Source organism: Urocitellus parryii, chromosome 14 (genome assembly GCF_045843805.1).
Source record: "Urocitellus parryii isolate mUroPar1 chromosome 14, mUroPar1.hap1, whole genome shotgun sequence".
NCBI classification, from domain to species: Eukaryota; Metazoa; Chordata; class Mammalia; order Rodentia; family Sciuridae; genus Urocitellus; species Urocitellus parryii.
Window position 1 is genome coordinate 45,129,440 of NC_135544.1, and position 16,965 is coordinate 45,146,404.

General features: G+C 35.7%; 1 pseudogene; it reads left to right on the forward strand.

The window, feature by feature from the left end:
- The first annotated feature begins 2,864 nt into the window (after positions 1-2,864).
- Positions 2,865-4,081, forward strand: LOC144250139 (COP9 signalosome complex subunit 5 pseudogene; annotated as a pseudogene).
- Positions 4,082-16,965: the final 12,884 nt, after the last annotated feature.

The window sequence follows — 16,965 nt, forward strand, 5'->3', positions numbered from 1 at the left end:
TTGAGATGAAGAAATTGAAGTTAGTCTAAATGGTGTGGCTTGGGTAAACCTTACCCAAGGTAACATTGGGTAAAGAAGGAAGTGAGGAGGTGGATAATATTAGTTGGAAGAGTGGCTCAAGCAGAGAAAGGTCAGTGGGAAAGCCCTGAGGCAGGAACATGTCTGCATTTTGCAGAAACAAAAAAGAAGACAGTGTGATCAGGGGTCCTGTGGGAGACAGGAAAGTGGTGAAAAGGCTGGAGGAAAAACAGTTGACTCTGAGCCATTGTAGAAACATTGGCCTTTTCTCTGGATGAAATAGGAGACTATGCAAAGGTTTTGAGCCAAGGAATGACATGATCAGTTATTTCAGTACTCTGTGAGAGGGGATGGTGGCTTGGATGATGGTGGTGGCAGTAGAAGTTTAATGAGGTGATAAAATTCTGTGTGTGTTTTGAAGCTAGAAGTGACACAATTTGCTGACAATTTGGATATGGGATATAAAAAAAAAGATATTTGTTTTGAGCTACTGAAAAGAGGAAATTGCCCAAAACTTTAAGGGGAAGGTAACAGGTGGAAGAGATTTGGGAGCAAGATAAGGAATTAAGTTTGGGTGTTAGACTTTGAAGTAGAGATGCTAGCAACAAAGAAGTCTAGGTTAGAGATATAAATTTGTGAATCATCAACTTGCAGAAAGTGCTTCCAGACAAAGAGACTGGATGAATCCTATCACAAAGGCAGTGTGTGCAGATAGAGAAGAGAGGTCTAAGGACTGCATCCCGGGCATTTCAACACTAGAAGGAAGATGCAAAGGAGAGGTAAAGAATGAGGAGAGGGAAGGGGAAACCAGGAACGTCTCTTTATGTATTTCTCATTATTGAAGGAATTCATATGTATAATCATCACTGCAGAAATACTTTTGGCAGAAGTGAATGAATTAGGAATTTTATAAATTGAATCAATTGAATAGAACGAGAAGTGATGTTATAGGATTTTATATTTTTTAACCACACAGTGAGCTGAAAACTTAACCACAACAGAATGGACTATTTGAGGATTATTCAGAGGAAAAGATTCAAGTTAATTTATATATTTGAGTAGGCAAGTTCAGGCATTGACACAGTTCTGAACCTGTTGAAAATTAGCCCATAAACTCGGTATTTCTATAAATTTGTGAAGACATTATCACCCTCTTGAAGCCCTTTGAAGATGTCACTCATCACAAGGAGTTAAGGTGGGGATTTCCCTGCAATGTGTTTGAGGCCATCCAACTTGAAGCCGAATAGAGAGATTTGAGGTATTATCCCCTCACTAGCCTATGCTTTCTTTGAAGGCAGAGACTGTGTTTTAGTATTTTTTAAAAAATATACATATTGGACATTGAAACTAGGGGCGCTTTACCACAGAGCTACATCCCCAGTCCTTTTTATTTTTAGACAGGATCTTGCTAAATAGTTGAGGCTGGCCTTGAAATTGTGATCCTCTTGCCTCTGCCTCCACAGTGTGCCACCGTGCCCAACTTTATGTCATGCTGCACTAGCATAGTGTAAATGATCAATAACATAATAATTAATTGCACTATGAACTGGTTGTAATGAATACTTGTCCATTCCTTACAATATAACAGGGTTTGGGAACATAAAGATGACTAAAATACAATCTTAATTAATTTATTAAGCATTTTCTCTTCCCAACAACCCTGTAAAGTAGTTTTCTTAGCTCCTTGCTACAGGTGAGGAAAAAAAAAAGAAGAAAGAGAACTGAGGCTCATTGAGTTAAGCATTTTATCTAGGAAGTCAGAAAGCAAATTTATAATTTGAATCTGGAACTCTCTTCAAAGTGATGATACTATGTTGCCTCCACTAAAGATTAAATTTTGAAGCAGAGCCGTGGGGCATGCCTGTAATCCCAGTGGCTTGGGAAGCTGAGGCAGGATTGCAATTTCGGGGCCAGCCTCAGCAATTTAGTGAGGCCCAAAACAACTTAGCAAGACCGTGTCTCAAAATACAATATAAAAAAGCTCTGGATATAGCTCAGTGGTAAAGTGCTCCTGGGTCCAGTCCCCAGTACCAACAAAACAAAACCAACATTACAGTTTGAACTGTTAGGTAGCTGAATTTAGAGTCTGCAGTGTAAAAATAAAGATCTATTACTATTGTGTCATATTAATTTTGTCTTTTCATTGCAAAGTATATAAAGAAGTTTTTCACTTCCTCACTTTCAAAGTATATAAAGAAGTTTTTTCACTTTCCTCTTTCTAATTCATAATTTCATAATTCATAGATACATAGTTTCTTGTGTATCTTTTTTAGACTTTAAAAAAGTATTTGTGCATAATCTGTTTCTCTTCCTTTCTAGTGTATTTGTGACTGTGTGTATTCATTTTTTTTTTTAGTTGTTAATGTTTTTTCCTTCCTCTTTTTCCCAGTGGCTATGAAATATGTTTCCTCTAGTGGAGGAGAAACTAAGCCTTTGCTTAGATTACTTAATGATTGATAACACGTCCAGGAGCACAAACTATGCTACTGATTTCAGTGATTTGAGGCACATAAATTCACCTTCCTTTAGTTTTCCACTTCTAAACACTTTTGGATTTTTGCTGTACAGATGTATGGAATGAGATATGCATAAGTGCTTCATGATCTTTGAGGGGACTTAAAAAAATCCTGATAGACTATAGATAGCAATAATGTACTGAATATTTTACAGAGCTAGAGGAAAGAATTTTGCCATAAAGAAATGGTAAATATTTGAGGCCATAGATATATTTACCTCAATTTAAACATTACATAATGTATACGCGTATTGAAATATCACATTGTACCCCATAAATATGGACAATTTTATGTTTTCATGTTTCAGTTAAAAGTAAACTTAGGGAGAGTCTAGTAAGAATTTGCACCCGTGGTGGGGAAGGTCTGAAGCCCACACCTGAAAACCCAGTGAAGTAAAGTTGCGTTTTGGTTGTGGAAGTGACAACTTCTCCGATTCCTCGGCGATGGCGGCGTCCCGGAGCGGTATGGCCCAGAAAACCTGGGAATTGGCCAACAACATGCAAGAAGCCCAGAATATTGATGAAATCTACAAATACGACAAAAAACAGCAGCAAGAAATCCTGGCGGCGAAACCCTGGACTAAGGATCACCATTACTTTAAATACTGCAAAATCTCAGCTTTGGCTCTACTAAAAATGGTGATGCATGCCAGATCAGGAGGCAACTTGGAAGTGATGGGTTTGATGCTAGGAAAGGTGGACGGTGAAACCATGATCATTATGGACAGTTTTGCTTTGCCTGTAGAGGGCACTGAAACCCGAGTAAATGCTCAGGCTGCTGCATATGAGTACATGGCTGCATACATAGAAAATGCCAAACAGGTTGGTCGCCTTGAAAATGCAATTGGCTGGTACCATAGCCACCCTGGCTATGGCTGCTGGCTTTCTGGGATTGATGTTAGTACACAGATGCTTAACCAGCAGTTCCAAGAACCATTCGTAGCAGTGGTAATTGATCCAACAAGAACAATATCTGCAGGAAAAGTGAATCTTGGAGCCTTTAGGACATACCCAAAGGGCTACAAACCTCCTGATGAAGGACCTTCTGAATACCAAACTATTCCACTCAACAAAATAGAAGACTTTGGTGTACATTGCAAACAATACTATGCCTTTAGAAGTCTCATATTTCAAATCCTCTTTGGATCGCAAATTACTTGAGCTTTTGTGGAATAAGTACTGGGTGAATACACTGAGTTCCTCTAGCTTGCTTACTAATGCAGACTATACCACTGGTAAGGTGTTTGATTTGTCTGAAAAGTTAGAGCAGTCAGAAGCTCAGCTGGGCCGAGGGAGTTTCATGTTGGATTTAGAAACACATGATCGAAAGTCAGAAGACAAACTTGCCAAAGCTACAAGAGACAGCTGTAAAACCACCATAGAAGCCATCCATGGATTGATGTCTCAGGTTATTAAGGATAAACTGTTTAATCAAATTAACATCTCTTAAACAGTCACTGATAGTACTTTTGCCTGAAAACTGGTATGTGGAAAAATACTCAAGTAATACTTTTAAAACCAGTTACCAAAAATCTGATTAGAAGTATAAGGTGCTCTGAAAGTCCTGAATATTAACATCCTGTAATAAAACTCTATAAAATGAAAAAAAGTAAACTTAGATAAAAATTTAAAATTCCTAGTAATATGAAATGTGTCTTAATCTTTTTTTTTTTTTTTTTTTTTTTTTGTGGTACTGGAGATTAAACCCAGGGCCTTGCCCATGTGAGGCAAGTGCTTTGTCACTAAACTACATCCCCAGCCTACCTTCTTCACCATTTTTAAGTGTACAATTAAGTATATTTATATTATTGTGAAACAGATATTTAGAGCTTTTTTATCTTGCAAATCTGAAACTCTGCATACATTAAACAACAACCAAAAATGAATGAGAATCACTGCTATAGGCAGTTAGTATAGACTAACTAGTTTTTAAGAATGACTAAATGTATTAAAATATATTATGACTTTTAAAACTTAGGAATTACAATGACATATTTTTTTCTTAGTAGGCAAATAAATTTGTGTATTTAACAGAATTAAATATTTCAATGACAAAGGTGAAAATAGATCAACACAGGTAAATATACATAAAAAGTATCATTTTAAAAATGAAAAACATTTATTATTTGATTGAAAAATATTAACCCTGGCTGGGGATGTGGCTCAAGCAGTGGCGCACCCGCCTGGCATGCCATGCGAGGGGCGCTGGGTTTCATCCTCAGCACCACATAAAAATAAAATAAAGATGTTGTGTCCACCGAAAACTAAAAAATAAATATTAAAAAATTCTCTCTCTCTCTCTCTCTCTCTAAAAAAAAAAAAAAATTAACCCTAAATATTTTAAAGACTTTGTAAGATCCATTCCCATATAACCTGTAAAGTAAAAATAGAAAACTTTATTTTTGATGTTATGATTGATTTTGTCACTTTAAGATTTTCTGTCTTAATTTTGAGAAGCCATGGTTATGGCATAATGAGAATCAAAACTGTTGCTAATTTACATTTATTTGTAGCCAGAAGAATTTATAGATGTGATGTAAAGTTACTTAAAATGAATTACTCATATGTTGAAATTTATTAGATTAGTTTAATAAGGATTTTGAAACCTGTAAAATAAGCAAATAATTCAGTTTTCAGAGTTTGGTTAATACTTGAATGCTAATTCATTTTAAAAGATCTTTTAAATGTAATACAATTCAAGTGAATGATACCAAGTGAAGTATTTGTGTAGCTCATAAATTTTTCAAATTTCCTGTTGAGGTGGTTTAGTCATCATGCATTTCATGTTTATATTTTAAAGTAAAAGGAGTTTAGAGGAATTCTGGTGCTATGTGCAGCCTTCTAAAGACTTCTGAATTCATTGCTTCTCTGATCCTTGTAATTTATTATGGAGAGAAGTGGGCAGAACATAAAGAAAAGGAAGCTGAGAGTGGTCATCTAGTGGATAAACTCGTATTTCAGGATCTTAAGTCCTCTTCTCAGTACAACTAGATTTTAGTCCTTTGCTACATATGAAGGGGCATTCTGCATTAAAGTTTTAGTCTTGTTCAACATATCATGGAATAACTAAGAGGTCTCAGAGGACAAGAAATCTTAGAGAAACATTAATTTTTTTCAGAGAGGTATAAAGGATGAAAAAATTTATTCTCAAGAACAAGTACCATCTTCTGACATTGCTTTTCTCTGAGTTTCAAGAGGCTCTGGGTAACACATGCATACTTATGAAAAAGTATCAAATAACAAAATCATGAAGATTTTGTTAAAACTCTTATATCTCTGTTATTGACTATGGGATAAAACTGATCTATATTTTATTCTTTTCCATTTATAAATTTTATCTAGAGATAGGAGAAATATTCCAAAGGGTAAGTTACCAATAATTTATATAGAGAAAGTTGTGCCTCTATTCATGAGGTGTTAAGACAAATATTTTGATAATCATTAAAAAAATGCAATCATTTAAAATGGTCATGTTAAATGACAAGATGACTTATTTATATAAGTATCACATTTTAAAATTATTCCTTAATCTAAGCCACACAGATTTGTTTTTCCAGGACCAGGTATTGAACCCAGGGCTTATTGCCACAACCCGATTGCCACAACCTGGCTGGGCACAGAAACACAAGCTGCCGCAACCCGGCTGGGCACAGAAACACAAGCCGCTCAAGCAGGAAACAAAGCTTTATTTAAAAAAGCCGCCAGCGTCCCGTGAGCGCCCTGCTAACAAGCCGGTGGACACACGTGTGTCCCCACCGGAACCGGGAGCCAGGACCTCCCCCGGAAATTCCCTCCTACTATCCTTCCCCAACCAATGGGAACTCTCCGGGAGTCCCGTAATGTGAGTCCCTTAACAGGCCAAGGTGAACAGCAGGAGTCCAATTTCCATATGAATGTAAAGCTTAACATAATCATATCATCTCAATGGCTAGCTGGCAGTCACCTAAACCAAAGGTGTCATGTATCAATAATACTTTTGCTGTGGCTCCTAGAAGCTTATATACCTGCTAGGCAGTGCTCTACTGCTGAGCTACATCCCCACCTTTGACCACTTTTTTTTCTTTGTTATAATATATTTACACATGTACACAATAAAACAGTATAATTTGATCAATTTCATTCCCCACTATCTCCCCTTTTCCTCCCCCTTCCCTACCCTTTTTCTCCCTCTGATCACCTTCCTCTATCTACTGGTCTTCCTTTCTATTTTTTTTTTTCAATTTGTTCTAATTAGTTATACGTGACAGTGGAATGTATTTTGACACATTGTACACAAATGGAGCACAACTTCTCCTTCCTCTGGCTGTACATGGTACAGAGTCACACCAGTAGTGTAATCATACATGTATATAGTATACATGTATATAATAATGACTGTCTCATTCTACTGTCCTTCCCATCCCCATAGCCCCACCCCTCCCCTCACTCATCTCTGCACAATCCAGAGTTCCTCGTTCTTCCCTACCTGCCCCACCCACTATGGACTGATCACCATTTTTGATATTATACATAGGATGTCATTGTAGAGATGGGAGGGACTCTAAGTCTTTGCCTGGATGAATTCATTTATACTTCTGCTGCTTTTGATTTTTTCACCTTTCATACCAATGCTATTAACAGACTTATTTCTGCATTTCAGAACTGTCAACTAAGTATTTGCATTCCTTGGAGTCTGAAAACATTCTGAGACTGGCACTGAAGCTGATGGAAAAATTCCTATGATAATAAAATTGTTCTGTAATTCTTCTTGTGTATGTAGGGCAAAAAAAGTCACTTTTAGTTTTTTCTGCTGTGCTGGGGAGCAAAAACTAGGATCTCACATGTGATAAACAAACACTCTACCACTGAGCTACATTTCCAGACTGGGAATAGGGTGGAATTTAATCTTTTTTTATAGGACACTGTAAGATATGAAATTCCACATAGAAATAAAAAACCCATTTAGAGGACAAGTTTCATACAGTATGTAGAGTTTGGAACTGTCCAAGTATAGTTTTGTTGTAAAAAAGTGCTACAATACAAAAAACATTTAAAAAGAGCTCTTAGGAGAGAAACAGTAAGACAAACTTATACTGAACGTAGAACACAACAAAATGTATGCCTCGGCTGTACAGCCTAGAGGTTAGAGGTCCCAGAAGTCCCTTCCTGAATTTGGAAGGTATAGCCTTCAGAGGTAGTTTCTGGCACAATATTTCCATCTTCGTCTTCCTCTACTGAAAAATACTCAATCAAGCTTAATGAGGCCTTGTACACAAACTCATTTTCATGTTTCTGTAGAGCTTACATTTTGCCCAAGCCTCCACGTTCTTCAATCATTCTACTCACTTTCACCTAGTTTCTCAGCAGCCTGAAAGATATTTGAAATGGCATCTAGAATAACCAGAGTAATTGTGGTATCTTTCTCAGTGAAGAGGTTAGGTTCATCAATGGTTCTGTTATGCCACAATGAATGAGGTATACAATCTGTTGAACTGTCCCACCACTTGTATAATTGCTCACAGCCCATACAGGTTCTTTTTGTGTCTTAAAGTCTGCCTTAGAGAGAACACCAATGAGTAATGGGATTAATCCATGATTGACAACTTGCTGTATCTGGTCCTGTCGGTCAGCTGTGATGTTTGACATTGTCCATGTAACTTCCTTCTAGATATTTGTTTTGAGGTTATTTAGCAGGCTTTCCTCAGCTCCTCATTAACTTCTATTCGACACTGCCTCCTTTCTGTATCATCTTTTCCTGTTATTCTTGAGTCTGTTAAGATGGGCAGCTGGTGATTTAGCATTCTCATTGGTGGATATGGTTTTGAGACAAAGGGAGAAAACTGCACGGAGGGCTCAGGCTTCCACAGGAGGCCATGCCGAGCTCACAGCTTATGGATTGGCTGCCCTCTGAAACGTCCACTGCGGCTCAGCCCAGAGACTGTGTAGGAATAGCTACTTTTGAGACACGTTTTTCAGATCTCATAGAACTTTCCAAGTAAAAAGAACAGCTTTGCATACAAATTAATGATTTATTTTTGTTTTTGAGGCAGTGTCTCCCTATGTTGCCCAGTTTTTGTTTGCCTTTTTTTTATATTAAATTATTTACTTATTCTAATTTGTTATACACAATGGCAGAATGCAATTCATTTCATATTACACATGTAGAGCACAATTTTTAATTCACTTGTTGTACATAAAATATTTTCACACCATACATGTACTTAGGGTAATGATGTCTACTTCATTCCACCATCATTCCTACCTGTTTGCCCCCTCCCTTCCTCTCCCTCTCCTTTGCCCTTTCTAAAGTTTCTCTATTCTTCCCATGCTCCCCACCCATCTCCGTTAGGAGTCAGTATCCACATATCAAAGAAAACATTCAGCCTTTGATTTTTTGGAATTGGCTTGCTTCACTTAGCATTATATTCTCCAGATCCATCCATTTACCTGCAAATGCCATGACTTTATTTTCTTTTAATACTGAGTAATGTTCCATTGTGTATATATAGCAAAGTTTCCCTATCCATTCATCTATTGAAGGGCATCTGGATTGGTTCCACAATTTAGCTATTGTGAATTGTGCTGCTATAACTATTGATATGGCTGTATCCCTGTAGTATGCTACTTTTAAGTCCTTTGGGTATAAGCCGAGGAGTGGGATACCTGGGAACCACCTCATTTACAATAGCCTCAAACAAAAAACAAACAAACAAACAAAAAAACACCCCCCCCAAACCAAAACAAAACTTGGGAATAAACAAAAGAGGTGAAAGACCTCTACAATGAAAACTACAGCATGCTAAAGAAAGAAATTAAAGAAGATCTTAGAAGATGGAAAGATCTCCCTTGTTCTTGGATAAGCAGAATTAATATTGTCAAAATGACCATACTACCAAAAGGAATGCACAGATTCAATGCAATCCCAATCAAAATCCCAATGACATTCCTCACAGAAATAGAAAAAGCAATCATGAAATTCATCTGGAAAAATAAGAGAATAGCCAAAACAATCCTTAGCAAGAAGAGTGAAGCTGGTGGCATTACTATTTCAGAACTTAAACTATACTACAGAGCAATAGTAACAAAAACAGCATGGTAATGGCACCAAAACAGACCTGTAGACCAATGATACAGAATAGAGGACAGAGACTAACCCACATAATTACAGTTATCTTATATTAGACAAAGGTGCCAAAAACATGTGTTGGAGAAAAGATAACTTTTTCAACAAATGGTACTGGGAAAACTGGAAATCCTTATGTAACAAAATGAAATTAAACCTTTATCTCTCACCATGCACAATACTCAACTCAAGTGGATCAAGAACCTAGGAATTAAACCAGAGACCTTGCACCTAATGAAAAAATGGGCCCAAATCTCCATCATGTCAGATTAGGCCCCAACTTCCTTAAGAGTACTCTTATGGTGCAAGAATTAAAACCAAGAATCAAAAATGGGATGGATTCAAACTGAAAAGCTTCTTGTTAGCAAAAGAAATAATCACTGAGGTGAATAGAGAGCCTACATCTTGGGAGGAAATCTTTACCACAAGTACATCAGATACAGCACAATCTCTAGGATATATAAAGCACTCAAAAAACTTAACACCAAAAAAAACCACAAATAACTGAATCAATAAATGGGTCAAGGAACTGAACAGACACTTCTCAGAAGATGATAAATAATCAATCAACAAATATATGAAAAAATGTTTAATATCTCTAGGAATACAATCAACAAATAATGAAAAAATGTTCAACATCTCTAGTAATTAGAGAAATGCAAATAAAAACTACTCTAAGATTTCATCTCACTCTAATCAGAATAGCAGCTATCAAGAATATAAACAACAATAAGTGTTGGCGAGGATGTGGGGAGAAAGGCACTCAGACATTGCTGGTGAGACTGCAAATTAGTGCAGCCAATCTGGAAAGCAGTATGGAGATTCCTTGGAAAACTTGGGATAGAGCCACCTTTTATTTGCTTTTTTAACTTTCAGTTTTCATCAATATCTCAGAATTCTCATTTTCTTTCTTTTGGTTAAAACACAAAATCAAACTCATTTTACTTACTAAATAATGAATTTTGTTCTGACTAGCGTATAGCATATCAGAGAAGGCTATTTAGAAATGATTTAAAATTTCTCAAAAACAGGTGCAAAATATAATGTGTTTCTTTAATCTAGCTCCAGAAGTGATCTTAAAATTTGGGAGAAAAACATAGATTAATATTGGACACTAGTAGTTAGTTGATTTTAAATATTTCTTCATCAGCACCACATCTAGGAAATAGATTTTTATGACTCTGTTTCTCCTTTTATAAAATGGAAATTCAAATATTTTCCTTGGCTCTAATATAGGAAAACAAAGGGTATATTTGGGGAAAGATACCACTTATGCTTTTAAATATTGTTACAATCAGAAAAATCACCTTTAGTGAGCAAAACCAGAACAATTATATACAACATTAAAAATGTTCTTCTAAATCAGGACCATGGGGCTCAATGACTTCTAGTGACATTTGTATTATTTCCAAATGAAAGTGAGGAATTGACATCTTAAAAGTATTTCTGTAATCCTGTCTTCCTAAAAAATCAAGACAGATAATGGGGAGAGTCTTCAAAAAGCACTAAACCCACGGGCTGAATGGAACATAGACTGAGAATGCTATTATAGTTCTAAAAAATTGACCATAATATGTGTACCAAGGTAGCATATTTGTTCATATGTATTTTGCTCAAAATGTTTTTAAGATGTCTAAACCAGAAAATGAGGCTTCATTTAAAATTTTTCTTTGAAAAGACAGATTTCAAACCCTGAAGAGATTAGAAGAGAACAGGATGAAAAACAGACCTAGACCCTTGGACAGATGATAGTATACATATGTTTATATAAAACACATTTTCTAAAAAGGTAGGGATTTGGAGGTCAGGGTAAAGAGATCTAGAATTTCCATTATCCATGGAAGTCAGTTCTAGTTCATGACATTGAGATTCAGCTGTCAAGGTGGAAAGAACACAGAGAACATTGGGCCTGCCCTGACTTTATCCACCAGTTTTAGTTAAAAAAAAAAAAAAATCCCAAGTGCATATTTTTAATTCGGAACAAAAAGAAATAGAGAAAAGAGGGAAAATGAGAGAAAAAGAAGACAGATGGAAGGAGGGAGGGAAAGAGAAAGAAGAGAAGGAGGGGAGAAGAAAAGTAAATAGATAAATCAAGATACAAGTGAAATCATGTATTTATCCTTTGGAAAATATGCATTTCCTTCTGTAAACACCTTCTAGTAGTTAGAAAAATCTTGGCATCTCATTTACTTTCTTCCCCTGTGTTGTCCAGGGAAGAGTAAAATTAATTCCACCAATATCTTATTTTTTTAAAAAAAATTTAGAATTATTTAATGAAAAATAAACAAACATAACTTAAAATTATTAAAATATAACCACCTAATTCCATGGATAGTACTTAATGTTACTTCTCTCCTTAAATTGCTTTCTTCAAAAATTTCTGGGAAGTGTTTTTTCATTTGTGCAGAGAATGATTGGTGTCAAATATAGCCTCATGGTTCCACTAGAGATTTTAAGAAGAAAGTTGAAGCTATGATTCCTGTTGGTTTATGTATACTCACCTAAATTTCAACCTTTTTTTTCCTTAAATATTTTTGTGTTCTGTGCTTGCTTGTTTACATTTAAAAAGGTGTATCTGGGTGAAGTCAAGCAGGCTCTAAGCGCTTTCATAGAGTGACCAAATGTTCAAACAAACTGTGACAAAACCTTTGGGATACCCAAAACTCAATCTGGTTTTACTGGTTTGATTCTCTGTGGAGAAAACCTTGCCACTAGCGTTTAAACAGAAAAGAAGAGGAACTTCAGTAGCTGAAGTATGAGTACATTTTCTGGATGACTGATTTTTAGCTCCCTTATGCCGGGAGAAAAATACCTATAAGCTAAAATATGTTTTCAAAAGTAAGCAAATATTAATCTCCTTTTGTCTTAATATCCCTAAATTATAAGGTTTCTGGCAATAATTCAGATATTGATGGCAGAATTTTAACTTCCTATAAGGAAATGTGGTTGTCAGTGTTTCTGGGAAGATGTCTTTGATGTACTCTTTATCCTGTAGCATGTACTGTGTCCTGGGAAGAGCTTCTAAGTAGCTTTTGAATGGTATTTTCAGTATTTGCTAGGAGTTTGTAATCCATTACATAAAACTAGAGCTTCAGTGATTATAGCTGCTGGCAGGTGGGGGGTTGGTTTACTGGGAAAATAGTTTAGCAAACATTGTTCAACTAGGATTAAGTTCCTGGGAAATTGTGTTGTAAAAATAAATTCTATTATTTTCCAAAAATTTACAAAGTTGATTTTTCCTCAAGGTTATAATTTTTAGATGTAAATTTGATATTGGTTTATTATATGTAATTTTGTAAAAGTGTTTGCTTTCTTGACCATCTTAGATGGGAAACCATTACTTTTGGTTTTTTTAGGGATTACCAGTATGCCTCATAAAACATAGTTTTTGCTAATCTACAAATTGAGGTTTGGAATGGTATTTAGGAAGCTCAGTGGATCTCTGCTATCTGTGGCCATGACATTTAATAACCTATTCCAAATGATATTCTGCTTTTACCATTGTAAGAAGGTGTCTGATCCTTATAATTCTCAAAAACATGGGTTACTTTTTTCTAAAGATACACATATAGCAAGCTTAAAGATTATGTAAATTTGTACATTGCATAACTAAAAGTTGGATCTTTATCTCAAGACTATTTCAATAACAAAGAAAAATATATTTAGTGCCTATATAAATAATTACTTGACTATAGTTAGTATTATATAATTACCAAGGTTCATTTGAGTTCACCATCTCATTTGGTACTCCCCCTGGATAGGGTAAGTGCTGTTATCTACATTTTACAGAGCAGGAGATTGAGTCTTCCATATCTTTGACAATAGAGCTCCAACTTCAGAGTTAATTATTTAAGTTTTGAGAAATTAAGTATAAATTAATAAAAATGTCTAAAGAGATCCATTTTGGAGTGATTTTAACAGCTCCTATCCTGGAGAAAATCTTTCTTTTTATAATAATGTTACAAATACTATTTGGTATTGATATAAAAACCAACATGTACACCAATGAAACAAACTAGAGAACTCCCAAGTGAATCCATGTACAGACACTCAAATAATTTTTGACAAAGGTGCCAAGAGCATCCAAAGGAGAAAGGATAGTCACTTCCACAAATGGTGCTGGGAAACCTGGATATACATATGGAAGATGAAACTAGATCCTTATCACTCCATGTACAAAAATCAACTGAAAATGGATCAAAGACTTAAATGTAAGAGTTGAAACTATACAATCTTGGAGGAAAACATAGGAGAAATGTTTTGCATTACTTGGGGTTTTCCTGGTAAAGGACTTCAAGTAATTTACCAGGAAAACCCCAAGTAATACAAATTAAAAATGGGTAAATAATATGAATAGATAATTCCCCAAAGAAGATATACAAATAGTCAATAAGTATTTGAAAAAGTGCTCAATATCAGTAGTCATTGGGGAAATACAAATCAAGCCACAGTTAGACATCATCACACTCCAGTTAGAATGGCAATTACAAAGAAGACAAAAAATAACAAATATTGGAAAAAGTGTAGCGAAAGGGGTACTCTCATATACTATTGGTGGGATGTAAATTACTACAGCCATTATGGAAAAGAGTAAAGATTCCTTAAAAACTAAAAACAGAACTATCATACAACCTAGCAATCCCACTACTAGGTATATATCCAAAGGAAATGAAGTCATTATATAAAAGAAATGAGATACCTGCATACCCACATTTATTGCAGTACTATTGTAATAACTAAAATATGGGAATCAACCAAAGTATCTGTCAGCAGATGAATGGATGAAGAAAAGATGATTCATTCATAATGGAATATTATTCAGCCATAAAAGATGAATTCCTGTCCTTTGCAAAAGTGGATGGAAATAAATGTTGTCATATTAAGTAAAATAAGACAGGCGCAGAAAGACAGATGCAGAAAGACAGATACTGATCTCTGCTGGTCCAAACACACAGAGAATGTTCTCATTTATTTGTGGAAATTAAAAAGTCTAGAAGAAGAGAGTGAAACTGGTCACAAAAGTCTCAAAGGAGGAAAGAGGTCAGAAAGAAGATGGATGGGGATACTAAAATACAGTTAGGATTTGGATTCCTATGGAGGAATTATATCTGGTGTTTTATAGTCTACAACAATCTATGATACATTTCAAAATAACTAGAAAAGATTTTGAAGGTTTCCAGCACACATGACCTATGTTTGAGGACATGGAAATGCTAATCACCCTGATTTGATCAGTATATGTTGTGTACATGTATCAAATTCTCATAGGTACCCCGTGAGTATGTATAAATAATTCATGTCAATTTTTTAAAAAAATCTATTTGTCCTACTTAGGGAATTAAAACTAAACCAAACCGAACCTAATGAAAACAAAACAAACCCTGACAAAACCTTCAGAAGCAATTGGTGATAGTAAAGATTGTTTTTATTTTATGCATTACTACTGATCTTTGCTGGTCCAAACACACAGTATCCAAAGGTACCTAGACCACTTTATTTCTATAATTAGTCCAAGCAGCCCAGCTGTGGAACATCCCATTGAGATGTGCCAATATTGATTCTTGTTCTGATTCCCAGGTGCACAAGTAGGCTGTAAGAATTCCAAGCTAGGCTTTTCTTATTGGCATCTCAGCACTCAAGGAAGTAAACTATTTGTAGATCTTACTTCTTCCAGCATCCTTTGTCCTCCCTTAAACATGAACCAACAAACCAGGTTCTACAATTTACTGGCTTAGTGCTGAATTTCTCATCATATGAAATTCATTACAGAATATCTAATTCCACCCCTCTTACTATCTTTTAGACATTTTCTTATGCAATTCAAATGGCTTCTTTTGCATTAGAAAATGCTTAATCTGGATATTTGGCATATTCTAATATCAAGAACCAATGGCATCTAGCAGCTACATATACCAATCACAAATTAAACTGCTGTTTGTTTCGGAGTTTGAGCATAGAGCGAAGCAAGCCATGGTGTTTAGTCTATAACGTAAAGACGGGTGGTCTCAGCAGTCAGGCTTGGAATGTCCTTTGTCCTCTAGCCATATATTTTACCTCTCCCCAGGGAGTGGTGAGAAAGTCTTGATGTTGTTACAGTTTCTACACTATTAGTCTCACTTCCCAGCTGGGCCCCTCACGCCAGTTTTTTTTATAGTTAACTCTACTTTTAATTTTTATCTTTTAGGGCCCACCATTTTTACTTTGTTTTTCAGCAAATGGTGCATGAGCAGGAGAATTTATTATGCCCTAGTGAGGGAAAATAATGCCTGGAATCCTTATTATTTCCAGGTTACTGAAGTTGTACTTTGAGAGTTAAATTTGTGTGTGTGTGTGTGCTGCAGATTGAACCTGGGACTTGACATATTGTACACGTGTTCTACCACTGAGTACATCACTAACCCAAGAGATTAATTTAAAAATGTAAAAAATTTGTGTGGCAAAGAAAATTGCTTGCTTTTCTATTTTACATCTTCTGAGGTTTTTCTTTCTTCTTCTTCTTCTTCTTCTTCTTCTTCTTCTTCTTCTTCTTCTTCTTCTTCTTCTTCTTCTTCTTTTCTTCTTCTTCTTCTTCTTCTTCTTCTTCTTCTTCTTCTTCTTTTCTTCTTCTTCTTCTTCTTCTTCTTCTTCTTCTTCTTCTTCTTCTTCTTCTTCTTCTTCTTCTTCTTCTTCTTCTTCTTCTTCTTCTTCTTCTTCTTCTTCTTCTTCTTCTTCTTCTTCTTCTTCTTCCTCTTCTTCTTCTTCTTCTTCTTCTTCTTCTTCTTCTTCTTCTTCTTCTTCTTCTTCTTCTTCTTCTTCTCTTCTTCTTCTTCTTCTTCTTCTTCTTCTTCTTCTTCTTCTTCTTCTTCTCCTTCTCCTTCTCCTTCTCCTTCTTCTTTTTTTTTTTTTTTTGGTACTGGGGATTGAAACCAGGGATGCTTTACCGTTAAGCTACATCCCCAGCCTTTTTTATTTTTTATTTTGAGACAGGTTTTCACTGTTGTCTCACTAAATTGCTAAGGCAGGACTTGAACTTGTGATCTGCCTGCCTCAGCCTCCCAAGCTGCTATTACAGGTATGCCCCACTGTGCCCAGCTGTAAAGTAGTTCCTAAGTAGGAATAACTTTTGTTGTCACAGGGAACATTTGGTAACGTCTGGAGATGTTTTTGATTGTTACAACTGGGAGGAGTTGGGGAGTGCTACATGTATATAGTGGAGAAGCATCCTACAGTGTACAGGACAGCTTCACACTACAAAGTGTTAGCTGCCTAAAACACCACCAATGAGGTTAAGAAACACTGAATTAACTTGATTCATTTGAGATTCATTCATATGTTTGCATTCATCAATAGT